Source organism: Brachyistius frenatus, unplaced genomic scaffold, assembly GCF_029030835.1.
Source record: "Brachyistius frenatus isolate BFR_SWC_R1_liver_20210118 unplaced genomic scaffold, ASM2903083v1 Contig_25, whole genome shotgun sequence".
Taxonomy (NCBI): domain Eukaryota; kingdom Metazoa; phylum Chordata; class Actinopteri; family Embiotocidae; genus Brachyistius; species Brachyistius frenatus.
In genome coordinates, this window is record NW_027210624.1 from 100,644 (window position 1) to 125,272 (window position 24,629).

The following is a 24,629-nucleotide window of genomic DNA, read 5'->3' on the forward strand; positions in this document are numbered from 1 at the left end:
AGCTGACAACCAATCTCTGATTAAATAAGTAAACAAAAAAACAGCAGGAGTAAAGACACAGACATTCAGTATTTATTCGTGTACTGTAAAGAAGTTAACAAACTGAGGAGGTAATATAAGTGCAGAGAGGGTAGCAGCGAAACAAAAGTCTAATCCAACAAACTATAAGACACAATTTACTGCAGAAGTTTGAAGGCTGGTCCTGATAGTTCAATAACTACAGAGGTAGAAACACCACGTGCAGATGAGGTGTTTTGAACAAACAGCTGAGGCCTTTTTTTTACAATGACTATAAAAAACGTGCAGATTATTTTTCTTTAAGGGGCTCTGGGGTTAAACTGAAGGTGTTTTTGCTGATGCTAACGTTACATCAACCGGCTCCTCTCTGCTGGGAGCGGAGCTAACATCAGCTTTCTGCTCCTGGCCTGCATTTCGTAGGATGGATTTGACTATCAAAGATTTGCTTTGTCATCGTCTGACTGGTTGTGTTGTCTTTGTGCCCTTTAGGAGCCAAGTCAACATTATTGTAACTTTTATTTAACTCTATAAAGACTAGTCACCAACAGAGAAAAACAGGCTGGTAAGTACAGGAACAGGTGAACGTCTCTAGCCTACCTCCTGGGTAATGCAGTTTATTGAGGACCATTGTGATCGAGATATGATATGAGAACCTGATGTGGAAAGATGGGAGAAAAGAGCCCTGTTCCTTGAGTTGTGCTGCTGCAGCCTTGAATGGTCTGGTATGACCAGTAGTTTATATACATATTTTATAAACATGTAACTGAGAAACGGACATCACTGTCAGTTTTCTGACTCATTCTCTACTTGTAACAGCAAGCTCAGCTCTATTCAGTGACAGCAAAATCTGCCTACCAACACAAAATAATATGTTGTCATCCCTTGAGTTTAATCTGTCCAAAAAAAATAAAGTGTGAAAACAAAAATTCAGAGTTGAATTGGGTTTTCATGTGCAGGACTATTTCTTGGCCAGATGTGATCATTTTCTCGAGTGTAGTCTGGTTGCCAAGCAACCGCTTGATAAAATGGGAAATGGCTATTTTAAATATTCAATGTCGAAAGTCAATATAACATGATAATCATTAGAGGTGCTGGTTGGCATCATGCAGCTCCTCTTGCTAGCTCCTCTCACAATGTTTTAACTCACCCATGGAAACATCTGACTGGGTTCCCAGAAGGATCCCATATGTATTACTATGTACCGCATTTTAGGATGCTATAGTGTGTCATATAAGAACATTTAAATTTATTAAGAAAAATAAATGTAACGTATCAGCAACGTTCTCCTTTCCACTTCAACAGCAGCCTTATCTCCACTCATGCACAAGACTGACTGCTGAGAGGCAAACGGACAGCTGAGACCTGGACCTCAGACATTGTTGGGAGGGGATCTCACGTCCATCGAGGTCAAAGCTAAACCCGAGGTGTGAATTCGTGACATTCAAAGAGCTTCTCAGGTGGCATGTTAAGATCCCACAAAGAAATCCTTTTACATTCATCACAATTAGCACCTGCGACATGTTTCCTTGTGCTGTCAAAGCCTGACAGCCATCTTAACCTTTCAGAAAGGTCACTCAGCACTTAGTTAAACCTCTAAGACCCCCGTAAGCGACTGAGTAACAGATGGATCTGTTTCAGTCTGTGATGGCGCTGGTGAGAATACTCTGGACGGTACCCTGTAGAAGTTTGTCTGCTTGTCTTCAGGCCTCTAATGATTTCACAGGTTTATCCTGATTCTGAATGTTGAAGAGAAGGGGCAGCCGACTAAATAGATTACTCTTGTGACAGTGGACCGTTGTGATTTTACCTTCGTCAGCAGGAGACAGTTGGATGTGGAGCTTGCATGATTTTCGATTTTAACAAAAATGTTTCCCATTTGGTTTGAAGCTAACAAATGAAAAAGGTTAATTAGAAGCCAACAACAGCTTGTTCGTTAAACGCCACGGAAAAATAATGGGAGGTGGAGGGTTGAACAATAAATTGCTGACCTGATGTCATCACACCAGCTTCTTATTGGGGGAACAAATTGTTATGAAGTGAACACCTCCCACTTAAATATCCAGATCACCTGCTGGAAACTCTGCATAATTCATTTCTCTGCCTTGCTGGGTTGGACTCCCTCCTTCACACAGTCTGGACACCCGGGACACTGCATGTTAGCACACAGCCTGTGGAGGAGATGCTCTCCTTCATTTTCTTGGTCTCACTGTAAATATTAATGAGGTGTGGGGGATTTTTCTAAATGATTTCTTCTGTACAGTTCACAGCACATATAAAACTAATCTCACTAAAAGGAGGCCACTGATGGTGAGATGGCACCGACTGCTTTACATAATAGTTTAAATGGCAGCACTAATGGACGGAATTGGTTTCAGGGCTCATTTAGATGAGTAAGTCTTGTTTTGTGTAAAGTGTGTGTGAAGCCAATAATAATTTTACTGCACAGGTTTCATGAAGAGCATGATGGAGCTTGGAGGAGTTTTGGAAGACGACACCCGTGCCTTTGTCATGAAGAGGTGGTGGTTAGTGGCTGACCCCCGAGGTGGACGTTAAAACCAGATTTACACAGCCAGAGCTGAAGATGAAGATCGGAAGGTATAAAAAAACATTTCAGAAATGTTCCTGACATGTTGTGCAGGGCGTGTAAAGACAGTTTAACCTTTTCTACAAACTATAAAACACTTATTTTAATTACGGATGATCATAATACTATCATCTGAATGTATAGTTTTAATCATGACACTAAAATTAAGTAAAATAAAATACTATATAACTAAAATAGATCATGCAGAATCAATACTGTATTTGTCCTCTTTCTTGCTGATTTATTGAGTAGTTGTTTATATGTTAGGATTTTTTTAATCAGGAAATCTCTGTTTCTCTTTCAGCTCCTGTTTTCAGACTGTAGACTTGTGATATGTTCGTCACCACAAGATGGAGATGTTACAACAGGTAACAAACTAACATCACACAACAATCAGTAACTTCACTGCTGACAAGAGCATTCAGGAGCCTTTATTATTATAATTGATAGTATATAATATGATATAATAACACCACAGCAGTATCAGACTTTTCTTTTTGTGATGATTTTACATTAACAGCAAATTCTGAAAGCATAAACACAATTATAATGGTTACAGAAATATGGAAAACTCTTTCCTTTAAGGGTGAATACAAGCTGATGGAAGTGTCTTCATCCGTACACTGAGGGTTCAGTCCTGCACAATTTCTTGTGTTAAAAAAACGCCAAGTAATAATTCTGATAATGTGATAATTCTACCGACAACTTGTCAGACATGAACAGAACAAACCCAACGAACATGAAGAAGGTGACCTTCTTGCTGTTTCCATCAGCAACAGACCAGAGAAGTATCCACAGCAGGCTCAGGGAGATGGAGCCTTCGGCCGCTTCAAACTCATCTAACCTGAGGAGGAAAACCTGTGGATTCGTACTAACTGGACCTCTCATTTTTGTTAATTCTGCTTTTAAAAAGCGGCAAGCAGGCGACACCAGATATTTATCTAACCAGACCGTGAAGACAGAGTACAAACTGAGGGAGTACAAAAGTAAAGCCTCCTCTGAAGAATCTGAAACACAGAAGGACCTGGTCAAGCCAGCGGAGCTCATCAGTTGTGTTAAAACCATCATAAACAGACTGACTCCTGAAATATTTCAGGATTTGATGGCACAGCTGAAAGAGCTGCCGCTGTAGACAGAAGACATGTTAAAGGAAGTTATCAGCCTGATCTTTGAGAGGGCCACGTTGAGACCATCTGTACTCTGTGCCAACATGTGCCGCTGTCTTATGAAACTATGTTATTGATCTGTGACTATGATCACATTTGAGTCTTTTTCTAATTAATTAACTTTCCTTTCTAATTTGTGGCCACGTTTTTGCACTTTATGACCTCATTTGGTCCAATTATGAGTTTATTTTGAGACACAAGAAGTAAAGCAGTACATATTAATCAACGTTCATTGCATTCCTCTTTTCCATTTTTTTTTCTAATGAGGATTTCTTTCTATATGCCATATATCACCATGTTTACAAATGAATGTGAGTTGAATTTGTCTTAACAAAGCTTCTCTATGGTTTCCTCCTTTTCAGGTCCAAGTCCAAACCACAGCTAAAACAACAGCTTCTGTCAGCTTTCAAACTCTGCTGATGAAACGCTGCCGGGCTGAGTTTGAACACACAGTAAAGACAAAGTTTTTGAAGAAAGTCAAAAACAGTTGGAGGCTGCCAATGACGTAAGAAATTCATTCCTTTTGTCTGACTGTCACACATATCAAAGTTTTCTCAACATACTTTGATGAAAAATTCTCCTATTAAGGGAAACGAAAGGCAATATTTGTACACGCTGTTCATGTTGATTTTGTTAATATCCATATCTGTCCAGACTCATAATTCAAAGTAAAGACTTTAAAGAAATTCAGATGCTTGGCCAAAAAAAAAATCTGATTGACAGTAGACAATCTTTCAAATATGTTGCTGCAAAGAAGCTACAAATTCTAAGACATAGATGTTTCACACTTCTTCAAACCCATAGAAGATCTTTACAATCAGCACAGGTTCAAGGTGAACATTAGTGTCACCGATTCAGTATCTCACCAAATTTAAATTATGGTCACAATCTTCCTTTCTGTTTCTGAGTTATGGCCAGAAAAGTGTTTTTTTTGCGGGGCATTATGATGTTACAGTGAAGTTGACCTTTGACCTTTTGGGTAGAAAACTGTCATCACTTTACCATTTCATCCTATTACAATGTGTGAAATGGTGGTCCCTCAGGTGTTCCTGAGATATTGTGTTTGCAAGATTGAAACAGATGTGAGATTACAGAACGCCTGACCTTTGACCCCCAAAATCCATTCAGTCATGCTTGGGACCAAGTACAACATACAGGCTCCTCTATTCACTGTTAACACCTCTGGCAATGAGGTCCAGATGAAACACCTTAGGTCTGGAAGTTGGGTAGAGTGGGTATCTTCAAATAGTCTTCAAACAGATGTTATGACTGTGACTTTATTTCTCTACTTTCTGACAGTATTGGTCATATTTATAGGTTTAATTGGCCAGTCATGGGTCTTTTTACTCTGCTCCGAAGCTACATCACGGAGGGAGATTTTTGGTCCATGGCTACCCGCTGGACCTACGCATGCCCGCTTTACTCAAACCTGGCACGCCTCTTGTGTTGCATTGTATTTTGGTGAGAGGACATGTCTCGGCTCCAGGGGAACAAAAACTACAGGTTCCTTGATGATGTGGAAGGATTTGATGATTGATTGACTGATGGGATGTAATGAATCTTGAACTTTGAAAAGAAAATAATTGTATTATTATCTATTATTTACTATATCAAATGTATTGATTGTAATGGTGAATGTGATCATTATGAAGTTCACTTCTGAGTAAGGTGTTGATTTCACATCAACAAAAAGGGGGGATAAAAAAAGGGGGGATTTGTCAAGGAAACTCTATTGTTTAAGCCTGACATACAATGAGACTCCTCTGATTTCCTGAATATGGGGTAAAGGTCCATGACAGAGCTCTTCAGTGAAATATGGGCTCTTGTGCCTGCTGAACAGGCTGAAGTGCTGCTGGCAAGGATCCTCCACATCAGACAGAGCAAAATCACACACATCCATCGTTCCCACCCCAACATCCCTCAAACAAATCCTTCATTTTATATATTATACATTTTGTATACTTCACAGTATTTTGTGTGGCATTTATGTTTTATTATCGTGTTACCCTTAATTCCCTGCAATTCACTGTAGGTCCCTAGAATTTATGTCATTAGTGTCTGTACAAAATATTGACACTTTAATTGTGGACTACGATCTCAAGCATTACCTAAATCTTGTGTTCTTTAAAAAAAAAAAAAAAACACAGGAAGTGTGACGGAAGTTAAAGTAAGCTTCACACAATATGTATTTTCTCTCTGTCCAACTTATTTTCAGATTCCCTTCTTTCTCAGTGCAGCGACAGGTGGGCAGAAGTTTTTGTCCGGGTCACCTGGCCACGTGCCGAGTGCGGTCTGTCTCGGTTGACAATAGGACCACAGCACAAGAGACGCTGCGGCGACAGCTGAGAACGAGAATCTTAACTCAGATTGGTATGTTCCACCCTGGTAGCACAACAATGCCCTCAAGGTTAGAGTGGCCCTCTAAACATGAGGTGTGAAAGCTGAGTTGCGAGGACTGCAATATGGTCGTCATGCTTTCTCCAGCCAAGTAGGACCACATTAACGCCTTGTAGAGAGGCTGCACACTTTCCCTGAAGCACATTGTATTCGACAGCTTTCACGGCCTGAGTTTTATCCAAATGAGCGAGTAAAATGGTTAAAATATACCAAATTAACATGTTTGTAGTTTGAGCACTAATTACCAAATGTTAGCTGGCATGCTAACTTGCTGAAGTAATGAACATGATGAGCATTAGTTAAACATTAGCATGTTTGTTGACCCTGTGGGCATGTTGGCGTGATAACGTCGGTGTCTTAATCAAAGCACTTCCGGGTTCAGATGTGCAGCCTCACTCAGAAACTAGCATGGCTTTAATGTTGTTTAAAGGAGCAGGATGTCTGATTTAGTGGCATCTAGTGGTGAGGTTGCAGACTGCAGAATCTATGGTGGCAAGTAGTGATGGTGAGATGAAGCCTCATGAGGCATCGAACCACTTCCGCCAATTGGTTCGAGAAAGGGTTCATTACTCGAAGCTTCATGTGCACACGAAACAACCTACTGGCCAAGTGTATAATCACAGGCAGCTGTATCTGAACCACATCATGTGATGCATTGGATTTTTGTGTCTGTTATGGCTGTTGGGAATGACTATGAATTACAAAAATGTATGACCAAATAATTTCTGTACATAAATGATCACATATGTGCATAATAAAATATTTTTTGAATGTATTCTGTGTGTGTAAATTTTCCCAAAATGGTAGTATCATATGATATGGCAGGTTGTGTAATAATGTTTTTCTGTCACTTTAGGAAAATGGCATGGGCTTAAGCAGGCAGAGGACAGTGGAAGTGCTTGTGGAACTAGGAAGAGGGGACTGAATATGCTTGTGTAACTTGGACAATGATGTACAGGACAGGGGACATTTTATTCATTTTTATTCAGAAATAACAGTTTCTCAACAGTTTTTGGTTTTGTGGATGTCCACATGTCAGAAGTAAGGCTAACAGCAGCCACCTTTTCCACTTTAGCCTTCTCCTTCTCCTTAGCTGACTCATACTTGGCCTCCACCGTGGCCTTCAGAGCCTAAAGGAAAAAATATATAGTGCTGAACTGTGAGACACAATAAAGTACTCATTTGTTTCATGCATGCACCCATACATACCTGCCTTGTAGGGAGAACATAATTAGGATCCAGTTTGGACACAAATGCCCTGAATCCAACATCATCCACAATACTGAAGGGCTGTGTGTCCTTCACTATCATGGAGACGAGGGCTTCATCCAGCTCTTGTTTTCTGGTTAAAAGAGAATAAATACAGTGTCTGTTACCTGTCTTTATTTGCACAATAAACAAAAGTGAACAGGGAAAAATGGTGATGGTGCATTTGTAATATTGTAATGACTTACCTTGGCTGGGTGAAGCTGCAATTTCCTCCTTATTCTCATGCAAGGCACGGTAATGCCTCAGCATGGATGAGGTGTTGTTATTGTACCCCAACTCCTTGGAGCACAATAAACACCTGACCTTTGAATAAAATAAGAAACTGTGAAAAATACAGTTCTTGATAAGCAACCCTAATGTGTCTGAAATAGAGTTAGATTTAGCTTATTAGGAGTTATTAAATCAAAGTGTTCCCACACAGGGGAAATCCTCCTCTTCCCAGCTGGCTCCATCTTATCACCTCCTTCTCTCCTCACTCTCCTACATCTCCAAACTATCTCTCTCTCTCTCTCTAACTTCTCCAAACTATCTCTCTCTCTCTAAACTCTCCAAATTAAATAAACGCTATCCAAACTATCCAAACTCTCAACTGACCGCAACTCTCCACCAACAACCCACATTTTGAACGGAGCCTGAGGGGTTTATATTGCTGTCAAACCTCCCGGCAAAATCTGAACCACTTCCCGAAGCAGTCACGTGGTACAGCCGGGCAGCGAGGCTTCGGACGTCATCATTTTTGGCTCCTCCCCTAAATGAAGCAAGCCTCGACACGCGCTTCGAGGAAACGCCCCCTCCGTTACTCGACACACGCTTCGAAGCGTCGGCGCATCTCGTAACATCACTAGTGGCAAGTAAACTCGCAAAAGGCCCTCTTCAGAAACAGTGTTTGGTTTGTCCCTTCTGGGCTACTGTAGCAACATAGCACGCTTCTTGGTAGAGAAAATAATCCCCAAATAGATTTTAAAAGCTCATTTTAAGGTGACAAAAACACAATTCTTAGGTTCAGGTGTTTATACACATTGTACGATAAAAGCACGAATGGGAAAATTATATTCCATCTCTGCCCATAGATCCCCTTAAATTATACACAACCTTTAGATTTATTTTAGATTTAGATTTTATACACTTTATTAATCCCCTAGGGGAAATTTTAAATTATACACAACCTTTAACAAAGGCCCTCTGAAGTATAGATGCACAGTATACTGCGGCAGTTTTGTTTAATATTTGTTGGTTATGTTAATCCTGTGACATTTTGTTCATAGTAGATCTCAGATCACTTTAAGACAGATGGGTCAAAGGTCTCACATGACATGACCGCAAACAGACGCAACAGCAAGAAAACAGTAATGCAAAAACGCATTTCTTATTTCTTCATCAAAAAAGAGCAAAACTTTGTGGATCAGATTGAACAAGTGAACGCAACACTTTTAGCCGACACAATGAAAGACAAATACCTGAGTGTACTTTTTGCCCATGAGAGAGCAGGAAGCTAACGTTTATCAAGCTGGAGGAGAGGAGGAAGCTAACAGAACCCAAGTTCAACAAGGAGAGGATGAAGTTATCAATAACCAGGCGAAGTTGATCTGTATTGCACATTTCATACATAACTGCATTTTAAAGGGATTTTCATAAGGCCTAAAAAGACATAAACCCTTAGAGACCCGCGTCTTTCAGTGACTGTCGCAGCTCAGTTTTGAAATTGGGACAAAATAGTGGTATCGTATGAAACGAGAGGCATTCAGGTACAAACCTGGTAATGCTAACTTGCTGGGAAGGAAGATAAATCCCTTGACACTCTGTGCTGAGCTGCATCTCAATTTTTATCTTCAGATTTCTAGCTGTCAGATGTTGTATACCACTTCTGTGTGGCAATTACTGTTGATCTGCTGTCTCCCTCCCATCGTCTGTTCCCCCCCAAAAAGGCAAAACTTGAATTCTTAAATGGTTAAAACCATAAAAAATACAAAATATAAGGTTAGAGAACAGAATAACAAGAAAGTAAACTATGCACAGGATGCCACCATACTGTGGGCCTGAATACACATCAGCTAGTCACAATATATTACCGGTTGATTTGATTATCTGATGGCCTTGTTTTGCCACCGAATACTATTTAAATAGTCGAAGCTTTTAACATCTAGATATTCTGTAAGTTTATCTTGTAGAGCAGATAGTACAGATCTGTTGTGTGATGTTTACTTTATGAGTGCTCGCTATCAGATCTTTGTCTTCTTAGCAAGTCAATAACATTATTGGTGGTTGTTGTTATCAACGTTTATTTTCTTTATTTTGAGGGTAGCCTGCATTTTATGTATGTTTTCTCACGAGTAGACCTATTATTCCTTTCAATGTATGTTCATAAAAAAAAAAAAATCCCCTTAACTCTGCAATTAACACACAGCAGCCCATTGTCACATTGTAAATAGTGCTTTAAGCTTAATAGTTTTTATTTTGAATTTGCCATAAGGGCAACATTTCTTACCCTACAAACACAGTACAAGCTTAACTGGGTTGGTTTATGTGTAATCATACCGTATATCCTGACGTCACATTAAACAATTATTTTCAGTAAATTAGTCAAATATAGTTTCATCAAGGCGACGTCTTTCCTGCCTGAACAACTCCAGTTCACCTGCCCGAGTCCCCGTGTCCACCTCCACCCTTCAGCTCCCCACCTTGATTAACCTGAACATCTGCATGTCATAACGCAGCTGCATTTCCAGGGACAACAGAAGCTGTTGTAGAGGAACAGACACGTGTGACTGACGTGAAGAACATGTCAGGAGAACATGCCTCGAGCAGAAGTGCTGGACAGCTGAGAGTGAGACTGCAGACAGGGAGAGTTAAGTGAAGGCTAATAAGACGACTGGAGGTTAGGACCCGGCGCTTGGAGCCGTCAGGTGTTGAAAGGCTCTTGTTATACAGTGCAGAGGTCTTGGAGGAGACGATTCTTTCCCCAGCTATGTCTGAGACGAATTATCACTTTGTAGACAGCTTCACACTTCGCATGGTGCAGAAATAGCTCTTTTGATCTTCGTGATGACTGCAGACACTTGTGAATTCAAATTATTTCCTCCTAAATAGAATCATACTTGTCTGTATGATACACAGTGGTCACCAGAAGTTGATCTAATACACAACAATTTAAATGATCATTTTAACTCCCTGATTATTATTTATTACATAGACAATAAATCATGATGATGAAGATGAAGATCTGAGGTTACAAATACCATGTTAGCTTGCCTTTAGGATTTTAGTTGTGTGACAGGAAAATCAAATCAAGACCCGGACACAAAGCTTTTTTTTTTCTAAATTTTTTAATATTAAACACGCACACAAGCAGAAAGGTCGTCACTGCTGAGAGGGACATATGACGGCGTAGCGCTGTCTCTCACTTAAGCTCAACAGGAGAATCCCAAAGCTATTTCACAGGTTTATCTTTGTACTCAAGGGTAAATAGAAGGAAACAATGCCAGGCAAACAAGAAGGAGTGTGGAGTTACAGTGTGAAGTAGCGGTTAGTGCCAATATATAGGTGGTGAGCTGGCCTCGCTGAGCAACAGCTGCACCCGTGACAAGGCTTGAACTCAAACACTCAAAAAAAGTTGATGACCGTACCATTTTTATCATTCATTATATTTCCAACACTTAAATTTACTAACGTCATCAATGTAATCCTTCTATTTTTAATGTTTGGTCCGGGTTACTCATCTGAAGCGTGATTGTTTGATTTCAATCACAACAGGTTCACAAATGTTTCTCAAGAAAAGCCTTAAGAAATGAAAGGTTTCTGTCTATTGAAATGCTAAAAGGGGTTTAAATTTGAAATGGATTAAGGAAGTGATGAGTTTGTATTATCGCGTAATGCAGTAACTTTAACAGGGCAAACGGAAGTGGATCAAAACGAGGCTTCAACTTGACATCATGAATCAACCAACCTTAAATATCAATATGATAACTTTGACCATGCTATTTGTTTTTATTAGCTTTCTTGCACCACATATGCTTAAGAGATGATTGGATCTTCAAGCATTTAAAATATATAAATGAACGTTGTTTTGTTGCACTCCGGCAGCACTACACTTATGCTCAAGTGTATAACAATAACACTGTTGTCTGTGTTCTTGGTTGTTTGTATATAATATATATAGATATATACTGTACTGTATATACTGTGCATTTTATATTTTTACTGCCATTTTACTGCTATTTTATTGCTTTCTATTATTCTATATTATCTTATTGCTTCCTGTATGCTGCTGTAGGGAAAAAAATTTCCCCTCGGGATTAATAAAGTAACTACCTAACCTAACCTAACCTAAGTCTAAATTTCCCATCTATGCATTTGCAGTCTGTCTCAGTGGGCCGGTGGCATTCATAGTGGCCTTATAAAAAGTCATGTGGTAATCTCGGACCTCAAGGACAAAAGGAAGGCAACAGTGAGCCATAAACACCTTTCAGTCTGCTTTGTTTTCAAGACATTGTGCTGGGGAACCTTTTGTCTGACTGTTGTTGACACACAGAGGAGTGATGTAGACCCTTGCCATATAATGTGTTCTAGTATTATTATATAATTGATATAAAGTATTCATTTATAAATATGATGAAGTGCTTAAATATTATTATTAGTTCATTAGTAAACAGAAATATAAGTCGATGTCCACTGACTACCATCATGACATAAATGAGTGTTTTTACCGCCCTCTACAGGACCAACATGTCCTCACACAAAAATGACAATCGATAATGTGACTGTGACTGCTCTCGTTATAATTACTACGACCACTAGAGCGCACACATTTTTTTAAAATATAGGTCATTTTACCACTTGCGTAATGACTATTACATTATTATATTACCTTGATATATTTGTGACCACCATTTTTCGACCTCATATTTTGCCTGTCAATTTGGAGTAGTGCAAATACTCAAAATACTACAATACCAATGAGCCTCAGCCTCTGTTGCCATGGAAAGGAAGTCAGTCGCAGGTGCAAATCAACAAGATAGGGAATTTGAAAACTCTTCAGTTTTGCAACTGAGAGCAAAACACAGATCTATAGTTGCTTAATTCAACCAAAATAGAACAAATGAATCAACTTAATCTGCAGATTGTGGCTTTAGTTTTCTTAACATTGTATTTCTGAGCCCCCACCTAACATCAGCGGTCTGACTTCTCTTTAAATCTTTTTATTTATTGTCATTAAAAATCATTGTACTAATGATTTTCAAGTGTTGTAGCTGAGTTATTGTGAGGGAAATTTTTTTTATGTTAGAAATGACTTTATCAAACTTTTTAAACTGTTAATAGGGATATTTAATCTACAGTACAATACAAAATTAATTATGTTTGTTCCCTTTATAGACATGTTCTTTCACTGGCTTGAACAGTCCACCAGGGCTGCTGCTGCTGCACAAATGAAGGCTCGTGACACACCATCGTAAGTGTTGACTGAAGAGGGACACAAGACAGCTGGGAATGAAAGCCTCGGCGCCGCCCTCGATATGCTGAGGAGAGGAGGGCGCAGACAACCAACTGGTGAGACTTACAAGGTCACAGTGAACCTGGAAGTGTGAAGTTGTTAATGTCAAAAGGGCTCGTGTGCTTCTTGAGGAGGTCTTCAAGAGGTCCCCTCAATAAACACATGATTTAAGGATGTCCTCTGTTAACGTGACAGTCATTACTGGCACTGACTCTGTTGTCGTGAATAGTATGTACATGGGGAAAGTGATAAGTGTCCTGTCTGAGCTGAATGTATTTATTTACAATATGGGAGCTGAAACCTCCCAAAGCAGGCAGCTGTCACGCCTGATCTTTTATTGTAGGCAGAGGAGGGTCAGCTGAGGTCCTGTGGGAGGCAGAGAAAGAATATGAGAAGGAATCCAAGTCAGAAATTCACAGGTTTATCTTTGTCCTCCAGGATAATGGAAGACAAACAATAGACACACAGACAATGTTTATTGTATTAGTGACAGTTTCTTCAGCTAAAAAAAAGGATTTAAGAAAAGGATTAAAAGAGATCAGACTTTTATATTATTAATATTGCAACAACAAATATGATTTTCCCTGATTTACAAAACAAGAAAAGATCCATATTCACATTTCTGACAATAAAATTTGTTTGAAATTGGTTTACTATAATAAAATCAACAGCTATATGTTCATATATCAGCTGAAATATTCTTTATATTTTTATGATTTGCTGGCTTTTCTGTCACCGGAAGGACAGAACTAAAATAGATACTGATTTAGGACCAGCTAATGAGCTTAAATTTCAGCAACCAATGGTTACACGACTGTTATACTTGTCCACACCTTTAGCTCCAAATACAGATGTTCCTCTTTTGATCCTTTGTGTTCTTGCTCCGTCCTTTTAGGGCGGCTGTGTGTCGATGCTCTGCCTCCTGTGTGTATAAAAGGAGGAGTTCCCAAAGAGGAGTAAGGACAGGAAGACAGGAAGACATCATCTGGTAAGCAGAGACACATTTTTATGACAATTAAACTATCACATCATATATTGAAAATGTAAAGCTACCATTGTCTTATAGAAAGCCAACAGACCAAATCTATCAAAGGGGGAGAGGAAGAGAAAACAGGTAAATACCTCCATCCTGTTTCTGTTTCAAAACAAAGTCAATAAAATTGACTCGTCACAATGTTTACTTTACCTTCTTGTGGTTTGAAATATTTTAACTTTAGAAATAGGTAACATGCTTTGCCTTGTAAATGCTGGTTATAATAGTTCACAGATACTTTCAATTACTGTTCTCCTGGCAATAAAGACTCTGTATTTCCTGATGTAAGTTGTCTAAGACCACGTAATCAAAAGGCTTTTGAACTACACTGCAGCTTTCAAGATGTCGAGTGAAAGCATCATGGCGGAGTTTGGGACCGCAGCTTCGTTTCTGAGGAAGTCAGATAAGGAGCGTCTGGAGGCTCAAACCCGACCATTCGACATGAAGAGGAACTGTTTTGTGCCCGACCCCGAGGTGGAGTACGTTAAGGCCACAATAAGCAGCAGAGACGGTGATAAAGTCACCGTTGAAACTGAGTTTGGAAAGGTGAGTGCATCAGATATTTACACTGACTAATGGTCATGGAAGTGGCTGCTGACTCAGCAGTTAAAGAAGATGATGCACCATTGATGACTCTAAAACAATTTAAACTGGTAAATCCTTGCAGACTACAACCCACAAGGAGATAGACATCCATCCCCAGAACCCACCAAAGTTCGATAAAATCGAGGACATGGCGATGTTCACCTTCCTCCATGAGCCTGCCGTGCTGTTCAACCTCAAAGAGCGTTACGCAGCATGGATGATCTACGTGAGTAATGACCACAAACTTGCTCAGCATGAAACCTTCAGTCCAATCACCGAGACCTGTTTGTCCACAGACCTACTCTGGGCTGTTCTGTGTGACTGTCAACCCCTACAAGTGGCTGCCGGTCTACGATCAGTCGGTGGTCAACGCCTACAGGGGAAAGAAGAGGACTGAAGCTCCTCCTCACATCTACTCCATCTCTGATAACGCCTACCAGTACATGCTGGCGGGTACGTTCACCTCTGATGCAGCACTCTGTCATGATGTCTCCAAAATCATCCAGACATTTAAAGAAAACATTGTGCTTATTTGTTGCAGACAGGGAAAATCAGTCAATCCTCATCACGTAAGTTATTCCTGAAGAGTTCTTTATGTTCTTTTCAGGGTCTTTTACATGTTCAGGTCACATGTATAATCTTTTTCATTCCCAGAGGAGAATCTGGTGCAGGAAAGACTGTGAACACCAAGAGAGTTATCCAATACTTTGCCAGCATCGCCGCTGTGGCTGGCAAGAAGGATGCAAAGGATGAGAAAAAGGTCGGTCTGATTTCAAATGTTATAATAAGAATAATAAAGTCAGTTTTAGTGACTAAAAGTTCCTCCGCTGACGTCCACAGGGTACCCTGGAGGATCAAATCATCCAGGCCAATCCTGCTTTGGAGGCTTTTGGAAATGCCAAGACCATCAGAAACGACAACTCATCCAGATTTGTGAGTTTCCACATGACAAAATATCATCAGTGAGGTTTAGGGTAAACACCAAAACCTCGATTTCTTCGTAACTATTTTAAAAGTAACTGTCTCTCGCAGGGTAAATTTATTCGAATCCACTTTTGGGTTAATGGAAAGTTGGCCTCTGCTGACATTGAGACATGTAAGTAGACGGTGGTTGTTATCACATCATCTTGTCATCCTCTGGATCAGTGATTCCCAAACTATGGTACTGCTGGTTCTATGTGAGGCCCCACTCTGTGGTACACAACAGTCTTACTGAAAGGCCTAACAAGTGCAATCCAGCTGTGCAAAAATGGTCATTTAAATTAATTTTATCACAGACAACAGTCTTTACATAAACACATCTCATTAAAACAGTAATTTTACCTTGATGCCGTTGGATTCGGACTCCTCAGTCATAGATTTTTTTTATGAATGTGTGGAATTTAAAAATTGGCTACAAGGTCCAAAAAACAGTCGAGAGGAAAGTGACAACACCAGACCCGACAGGTCAGACAAACCTTTCAATGCCAAAGAGGAGTCGGTGTTAAGCTGCCGAGTGACGCCACAAGAGAGTGACAAGACGTTACCAACCAACCTACCTCAATCTAGAATTTACCCTCAGAAACAAAGAAGAACAGCAGACAGCTCTTCTACCAACCTCCCTCTGCTGATTTAGAGTTTTTTTCATTGAGAGCTGTAATTTATTTATTGATTTTGAAACAGGTAACTTATGTTTATTAGTTAAATTATTTTTGATTATTTTATGAAAACATTTGCTACTATCTGCAATGGGAGGTGGAATTTGGAAAATTTAGTTTTTTACAAAGTGGTCTGAAAAGTTTGGGAATCTCTGATGTAAATAATACCCTGGTAAAACTAATTAGCTTGACTTATTTATGATTTCTAACAGTAACAAGACCTGCATGATACCGTGTTTCAATGTTTTAACAAGACTGTAAGAGGCAGCAGGATGAGGTGCACAATAATCCATTTCATCCATCACGTGTACCCGCTTTATCCTGAACAGGGTCACTGGGAGCTGGAGCCTATCCCAGCTGCCCTTGGGGGAGGTTGCAGCCTGGACAGGTCGCCAGCCTATCACAGGGCCAACACAGAAACTGATACGCACGCTCACATTCACACCTACAGGCAATTTAGAATCACCAATAAACCTAGCATGCACAGAAAGCCCCTGCCCCAGTTGAGGTTCGAACCCTGAACCTTCTTGCTGTGAGGCAACAATGCTAAGCATGCAGCCTGGTGCACAATAAATCCTGCAGATATATTCTCTATGTAGCTGAATACTAACACTGTAATATTTCTTCAGATCTGCTGGAGAAGTCTCGTGTCACCTATCAGCTCAAGGCTGAGAGAGATTACCACATCTTCTACCAGATTCTGTCTCAGAAGATGCCAGAGCTGCTCGGTGAGTCCTGAATGAAACACGGACTGTGGTTGTTAGGAAGCTTTTGATGTCCTGGGCTTCACCCAAGAGGAGAAGAATGGGATTTACAAGATGACTGGTGCCATCATGCATTTTGGAAACATGAAGTTCAAACAGAAGCAGAGGGAGGAACAAGCAGAGTCCGATGGCACAGAGGGTAAATACTGCTTAATTGTCCCATCTTAAACAAGAACAGAACTAACTACCACCCATTCTGGCCTCTTTGACTCAAAATAAATGCTAGTACTACGGGACATCCTTTTTCAGAGACCGACAAAGTGGCATATCTGATGGGCCTGAACTCTGCTGACCTCATCAAAGGTCTCTGTCACCCAAGAGTGAAAGTAGGAAACGAGTGGGTCACCAAGGGACAAAATGTGCAGCAGGTGGGTTGAATAAAGTGAGCACTGCACTGAATTCTAACTTTCTAAGTGATAAGAGTGATTTCAAATGTTAATCTCACTGCTTTTATGGCATTTTTTAGGTGTATTATGCTATTGGTGCTCTGTCTAAGTCAGTGTATGAGAAGATGTTCCTGTGGATGGTGGTGAGGATTAATCACTCTCTGGACACCAAGCAGCCTCGCCAGTACTTTATTGGTGTGCTGGACATTGCTGGGTTTGAGATTTTTGATGTGAGTTTAAGATTTTGGGGACATCTGACATGAAGGATGAAGCATTATATTTAAACATATTTAAAACTGAGTTTTTTTTGCATTAACTATCAGTGTTCTCACAGTTCAACACCTTTGAGCAGATGTGCATCAACTTCACCAATGAAAAACTGCAGCAGTTCTTCAACCACCACATGTTTGTGCTGGAGCAGGAAGAGTACAAGAAAGAGGGCATTGAATGGACTTTCATTGACTTTGGTATGGATCTGCAGGCCTGCATTGACCTCATTGAAAAGGTGAGTTTTTTGGACTTTTCAAACCTGCTTATTTAATAAGTTTCTTGTGCTAAATTGTTTCATTTCTCAACTATATTTTCCTCATAGCCCATGGGCATCATGTCCATCCTTGAAGAGGAGTGCATGTTCCCCAAAGCGTCTGATGCCACTTTTAAAGCCAAGCTCTATGATAACCACCTGGGCAAATCCAACAACTTTCAGAAGCCCAGAGTTGTCAAAGGAAAACCAGAGGCCCATTTCTCCCTGGTTCACTACGCTGGCACTGTTGATTATAACATCAACAACTGGCTGGTGAAGAACAAGGATCCTCTGAATGAGACTGTTGTTGGACTCTACCAGAAGTCTAATCTGAAGTTACTGTGTACGCTGTTTGCTGGGTATGCCGGCTCAGATGCAGGTAAGAGCTCTTTTATCATACTGATTATTTTTGTACTTGAATTATTGTCCAAGTAAGTAAGAAAACCAAAACATTTTTTATTCCGTATATCTACAACTTCCATACAGATGGAGGAGGCAAGGGAGGAAAGGGAGCAAAGAAGAAAGGTTCTTCCTTCCAAACTGTGTCTGCACTGCACAGGGTAAAATACTGTTTGTTGAAAGTTGAAAATAAGTGGAAATTTTAAATCATCCTGTTGTGAATCTTTGGTCTGAACTGGTCCTCATGTTTGAGATATGTCCTTGTTTGGGAGTACAGTACAAAGCCTATTGATTATTTATCGTTTACATTTACAGGAGAATCTGAATAAACTGATGACCAACCTCAGGTCAACTCACCCTCATTTTGTACGCTGCATCATCCCCAATGAGACCAAGACTCCTGGGGCGATGGAGAACCCTCTGGTCATGCACCAGCTACGCTGCAATGGTGTGCTGGAAGGCATCAGAATCTGCAGGAAGGGGTTTCCCAACAGGATCCAGTATGGAGACTTCAAACAAAGGCAAGTAAAGCAAGTCCAAGCAAGTCAGAGCATTTTTTTCCACAAGTAATTATGGTGTCATTCACTAAATTCCCTCCTGATCAGTGTTCTGGTGCTTCTCCTGAAAAATATTCTATAATCACCAGTCAGGTTTCTGCTATAGGTGGGCGGGCGTTGTGTCCTCGTGTCAGTCAGATTAAGTCAGATCCTGTCCCTCCTCCCCAGCTCGTCCAAATATAGTCACTTCTGGCTCCAACAAAACCAAAATGTCAACATCCAAAACACCAGACACGAGGCTTCAGAAAGGCAATTCACAAACCAATGGGTTACCACCTTGTGGCAACAGGGATAGTCCTGATGCCATTTCTCCTGTGCAGATGTGTGTCCATTGAGGTTGGCCGGTCCCTTTGTAGGGATGTACGACCTTGATGGTCGAGCCACTGCAGCCAACCTTGACGGGCACACATTGCTTAAAGCCTCCTGAGCTCTTGTTGTTCCTCGCAGGTTGGTGATGCACTTATTGTGATCCAATGGAACATCCGTGCCTTCATGGGGGTCAAGAATTGGCCCTGGATGAAGATGTACTTTAAGATCAAACCTCTGCTGAAGTCTGCTGAGACTGAGAAGGAGATGGCCAACATGAAGGAAGAATTCCTGAAGCTGAAAGAGGCTTATGCAAAATCTGAAGCTCGCAAGAAAGGAACTGGAGGAAAAAATGGTCTCTCTTCTCCAAGAGAAGAATGACCTTCAGCTCCAAGTTCAGGCTGTAAGTTTAAAATCAGATTATTGGAATAACTGAAGTTATTAAAGACAAACCAACGCTGTCAATGTGTAATGCTGTGCCTCTCCAATTAATGTAGGAGCAAGATAATCTTGCAGATGCTGAAGAAAGATGCGAGGGCTGATCAAAAGCAAGATTCAGCTGGAGGCCAAAAGCAAAGAACTGACAGAGAGACTGGAGGATGAAGAGGAGATGAATGCTGAACTGACTGCTAAGAAAAGGAAGTTGGAGGATGAGTGCTCTGAGCTGAAGAAAGACATTGATGATTTAGAGTTGACTCTAGCAAAAGTGGAGAAAGAAAAACATGCCACTGAGAACAAGGTACTATCAAAGGAATGATGCTTACAGATAACTGGTGTACAGCTACAAGATGGACCTGTCAGGGTCAAATTTTATAATTGTTCTTGCCACAGGTAAAGAACCTGACTGAGGAGATGGCTGCTCTGGATGAAATCATTGCTAAGCTGACCAAGGAAAAGAAAGCCTTACAGGAAGCTCATCAGCAAACACTGGATGACCTGCAGAGTGAAGAAGACAAAGTCAACACTCTGACCAAGGCCAAGGCTAAGCTGGAGCAGCAAGTGGATGATGTAAGAATACCATCAATATATGTGTTGCTATGTCATAAAAGTAATAAAAAAACATTGATACAATTAATTGAAAGGCTGTAATAACCACCCACCACAGCTTGAAGGGTCTTTAGAGCAAGAGAAGAAAGTACGTATGGATCTTGAGAGAGCTAAGCGGAAGCTTGAAGGAGACCTGAAGTTAGCTCATGAGAGTGTCATGGACCTCGAAAATGACAAACAGCAACTTGAAGAGAGGCTGAAAAAGTAATATGACAATTGAACTCGTAAAAATATAAATATATTCTAAAATATAAAAGCTGGTACATTTGACTTTTTTTTTATCCACAGGAAAGATTTTGAAATCAATCAACTCAATGGAAAAATTGAGGATGAACAGGCAATGAGTGCCCAGCTCCAGAAAAAACTGAAGGAGTTGCAGGTAACAACACAACAGGACAAGGTTTGAAATTAATAAAATCATATTTTCTAAGAAACAATTTGAATTCCTAACCTAAAAAGGTTCTGTGAATTTGGTCTAGGCCCGCATTGAGGAGCTGGAGGAAGAGCTTGAAGCAGAGCGAGCTGCTCGAGCCAAAGGTGGAAAAGCAGAGAGCCGACTTGGCCAGAGAGCTGGAGGAGATCAGCGAGAGACTGGAGGAGGCTGGAGGAGCAACAACTGCCCAGATCGAGATGAACAAGAAGAGGGAGGCCGAGTTCCAGAAACTCCGCAGAGACCTTGAAGAGGCCACTCTGCAGCATGAATCCACCGCTGCAACACTCAGGAAGAAACAAGCTGACAGTGTCGCTGACCTGGGAGAGCAGATTGACAACCTGCAGAGAGTCAAGCAGAAACTGGAAAAGGAGAAGAGTGAGCTCAGACTGGAACTGGACGATGTGGTCTCCAATATGGAGCAGACTGTCAATCTCGGCAAGCAAAAAATGTATTTCCCAAACTATTAGTTCAACATAATCCTATTCAGAAATCGTGTTTGGATTTCACATTTTAATTAATTTCAGTCCAATCTTGAGAAAACATGCAGGACTCTCTGGAGGATCAAATGAATGAATACCGGACGAAAGCAGAGGAGGGCCAGCGGTCCATCAATGACTTCACCATGCAGAAAGCAAAGCTTCTAACTGAAAATGGTAACAAGATACCCTCATATAGTGCAGTTTCAACTGTTAATAATACATGCTATGTTAGAAACACACCCCAGAAGATGAGTTCATGCCGCTACAACAACATTATGTTAAGAAAAGTATGGAGAGGAGTGGGTCTGTCTCTACAACCCACTCTAAAACACAAAACCATTATTGTACAGGAGAGCTTGTGAGGCAGCTGGAGGAGAAGGATTCCCTGGTGTCTCAGCTGACCAGAGGAAAGCTGTCCTACACTCAACAGATTGAAGACCTCAAGAGACAACTGGAGGAGGAGATCAAGGTACTTCTTCAAGAGGAACTGCTGCTTTCAAAACACAGAGCTGAGTGTCTACCTGCAAAATGACCTGACATGTTACTTTATCAAAGGCCAAGAATGCACTCGCCCATGCAGTGCAGTCTTCTCGCCACGACTGTGACCTGCTCAGAGAGCAGTATGAGGAGGAGCAGGAGGCCAAGGCTGAACTGCAGCGCAGCATGTCAAAGGCCAACTCTGAGGTGGCTCAGTGGAGAACCAAGTATGAAACTGATGCCATCCAGAGGACTGAGGAACTGGAAGAGGCAAAGTAAGAAGTCACTAAACTACAACTACACGAGTAGACATTTCTGTAACATTTTAAATACTTAGGGAGTTTTCAGCCATCTTGAGATGGTACATTTTCTCATGATAATCCCTTTGTATCTATGAGGCTATGATTTGATACGGTATTATTTGCCTTTAGGAAAAAGCTAGCTCAACGCTTGCAGGATGCCGAGGAAGCCGTTGAAGCTTCTAATGCCAAATGCTCCTCGCTAGAGAAAACCAAACACAGGCTGCAGGGTGAGATCGAGGATCTCATGGTGGACGTGGAGAGATCAAACGCTGCCGCTGCAGCCCTGGACAAGAAACAAAGAAACTTTGACAAGGTGACATCACATGAGAAAGAATTAGAAAAAAAAAAAAAAAAATGTAAACGGATTAAACAAGTCTGACATTTCCAATACTCGACCAGGTCCTTGCTGAGTGGAAGCAGAAGTACGAGGAGTCCCAGACGGAGCTGGAAGGAGCCCAGAAAGAGGCTCGCTCTCAGAGCACTGAACTCTTCAAATTGAAGAACTCTTATGAAGAATCTCTGGATCATCTGGAGACCATGAAACGAGAAAACAAGAACCTCCAAGGTAGGAAGATGTCAATTAAACATGATCTGCCTTTTAAGATGCACTGAATACGGTGAACGGTAAAATAAATGAATATGCATAAAACAGAGGAAATTTCTGACCTGACTGAGCAACTTGGTGAGGGAGGAAAGAGCATCCACGAGCTGGAGAAGATCCGCAAACAGCTGGAGCAGGAAAAGGCAGAGATACAAACTGCTCTGGAGGAAGCAGAGGTGATTACATTTAGAATATTTCCGTCTCTATAGGCATCACTGTGCTGACAATTATCTTTCTTTAGTCTTGTATACTTAATGCAATGAAAGAAAGACAGCCATTATTGTTTTTGTCAGGGCTCCCTCGAGCATGAAGAGGGTAAGATCCTTCGAGCTCAGCTGGAGTTCAACCAGGTGAAGGCTGAAATCGAGCGCAAGCTGGCTGAGAAGGACGAGGAGATGGAGCAGTCCAAGCGCAACAACCAGAGGGTGGTGGATACGCTGCAGAACTCCCTGGAGGCTGAGACTCGCAGCAGAAACGAGGCCCTCAGACTGAAGAAGAAGATGGAGGGAGATCTGAACGAGATGGAGATCCAGCTGAGCCAGGCCAACAGGCAGGCAGCAGAGGCTCAGAAGCAACTCAAAACAGTCAATGCTCATCTGAAGGTGAAACACAAAAACGACAACAGAACCTATTTAACTTTCTTTTCTGGATGAGAAGCTTAAAATCAGTGCGTGGAAACACAACATGTGTATATTTCTACCTCGGCAGGACTCACAGCTGCAGCTGGACGACGCTGTCCGTGCATGTGAGGACCTGAAGGAGAACATCGCCATTGTGGAGAGACGTAACAACCTGATTCAGGCTGAACTGGATGAGCTGAGGTCTCTGGTGGAGCAGACTGAGAGAGGTCGTAAGCTGGCCGAGCAGGAGCTGTTGGATGTCAGCGAGCGAGTTCAGCTGCTGCACTCACAGGTATGTCGATAACATCTGTGTATCTGTATGTATGTTTTTTTTTTTGCTGGATCAGAGTCATTGAAAGTTCCCTGCTCCTCCGTACAGAACACCAGCCTGCTGAACCAGAAAAAGAAGCTGGAGGGTGACACCGCTCAGCTCCAGAATGAGGTGGAGGAGGCCGTGCAGGAGTGCAGAAACGCTGAAGAGAAGGCGAAGAAGGCCATCACTGATGCTGCCATGATGGCCGAGGAGCTGAAGAAGGAGCAGGACACCAGCGCCCACCTGGAGCGCATGAAGAAAAACATGGAGCAGACCATCAAGGACCTGCAGCATCGCCTGGACGAAGCCGAGCAGATAGCCATGAAAGGTGGCAAGAAGCAGGTCCAGAAGCTGGAGGCCAGGGTAAATGTTCCTCACAGTACTGGTACACAATACAGGAATGTATACTTTTTATAATCTTACAAGAGCTGCATCCATGTCTTCTTTTCAAGGTGAGAGAGCTGGAAAACGAGGTGGACATAGAGCAGAGGAGGAGCAGCGACTCAGTGAAAGGTATCCGCAAGTATGAGAGGCGCATCAAAGAGCTCAGCTACCAGGTAAACTATCTGGGTTCAGTTCCTCTGTGATTAATATTCACCAAAAGATTCAACAAAGCTAGAAGCAATAATGTCCTCTGTGCTAATCTACCAGACAGAGGAGGACAAGAAGAATCTGAGCCGTCTGCAGGACCTGGTGGACAAACTGCAGCTCAAAGTTAAATCCTACAAGAGGACTGCAGAGGAGGCTGTAAGCTCAATCACTGCAAATTCATGTCGTCCAAACAAGTTTTTTGTGTGTCATAGCCATACTTTAACAATTTTCCAAACTCTAATCTTGAATTTTAGGAGGAACAGTCCAATGCAAACCTTGGCAAGTTGCGCAAGTTACAGCACGAACTGGAGGAAGCAGAAGAGAGGGCCGACATCTCGGAGTCCCAGGTCAACAAGCTGAGAGCAAAGAGCCGCGACTCCGGAGCTAAAGTCAGTCATCCTGCAAACACAGAGCACAGTTATTGTTGGTGACTATGCAGCTTTAATTCTTTTGCAAGAATACAAATGTGATCACCATGTTTTCTCTTTGTACAGAAAGCACACGATGAAGAGTGAGGTGATGAAGAGTGAGGTGATGAAGAGTGAAGCCTTTCACTGGGCCCTCATGAATCAAGTTAAACTGTAGTGTTGTAGTTTTTTCCTTATTCTCCATGCAACATGAGTGGAATAAAGAATATATGAGTTTTTGAATGCA

At 41.4% G+C, this 24,629-nt stretch overlaps 1 pseudogene; it reads left to right on the forward strand.

The window, feature by feature from the left end:
• Positions 1 to 13,845: 13,845 nt before the first annotated feature.
• On the forward strand, positions 13,846 to 24,629 carry LOC138620592 (myosin-6-like; annotated as a pseudogene).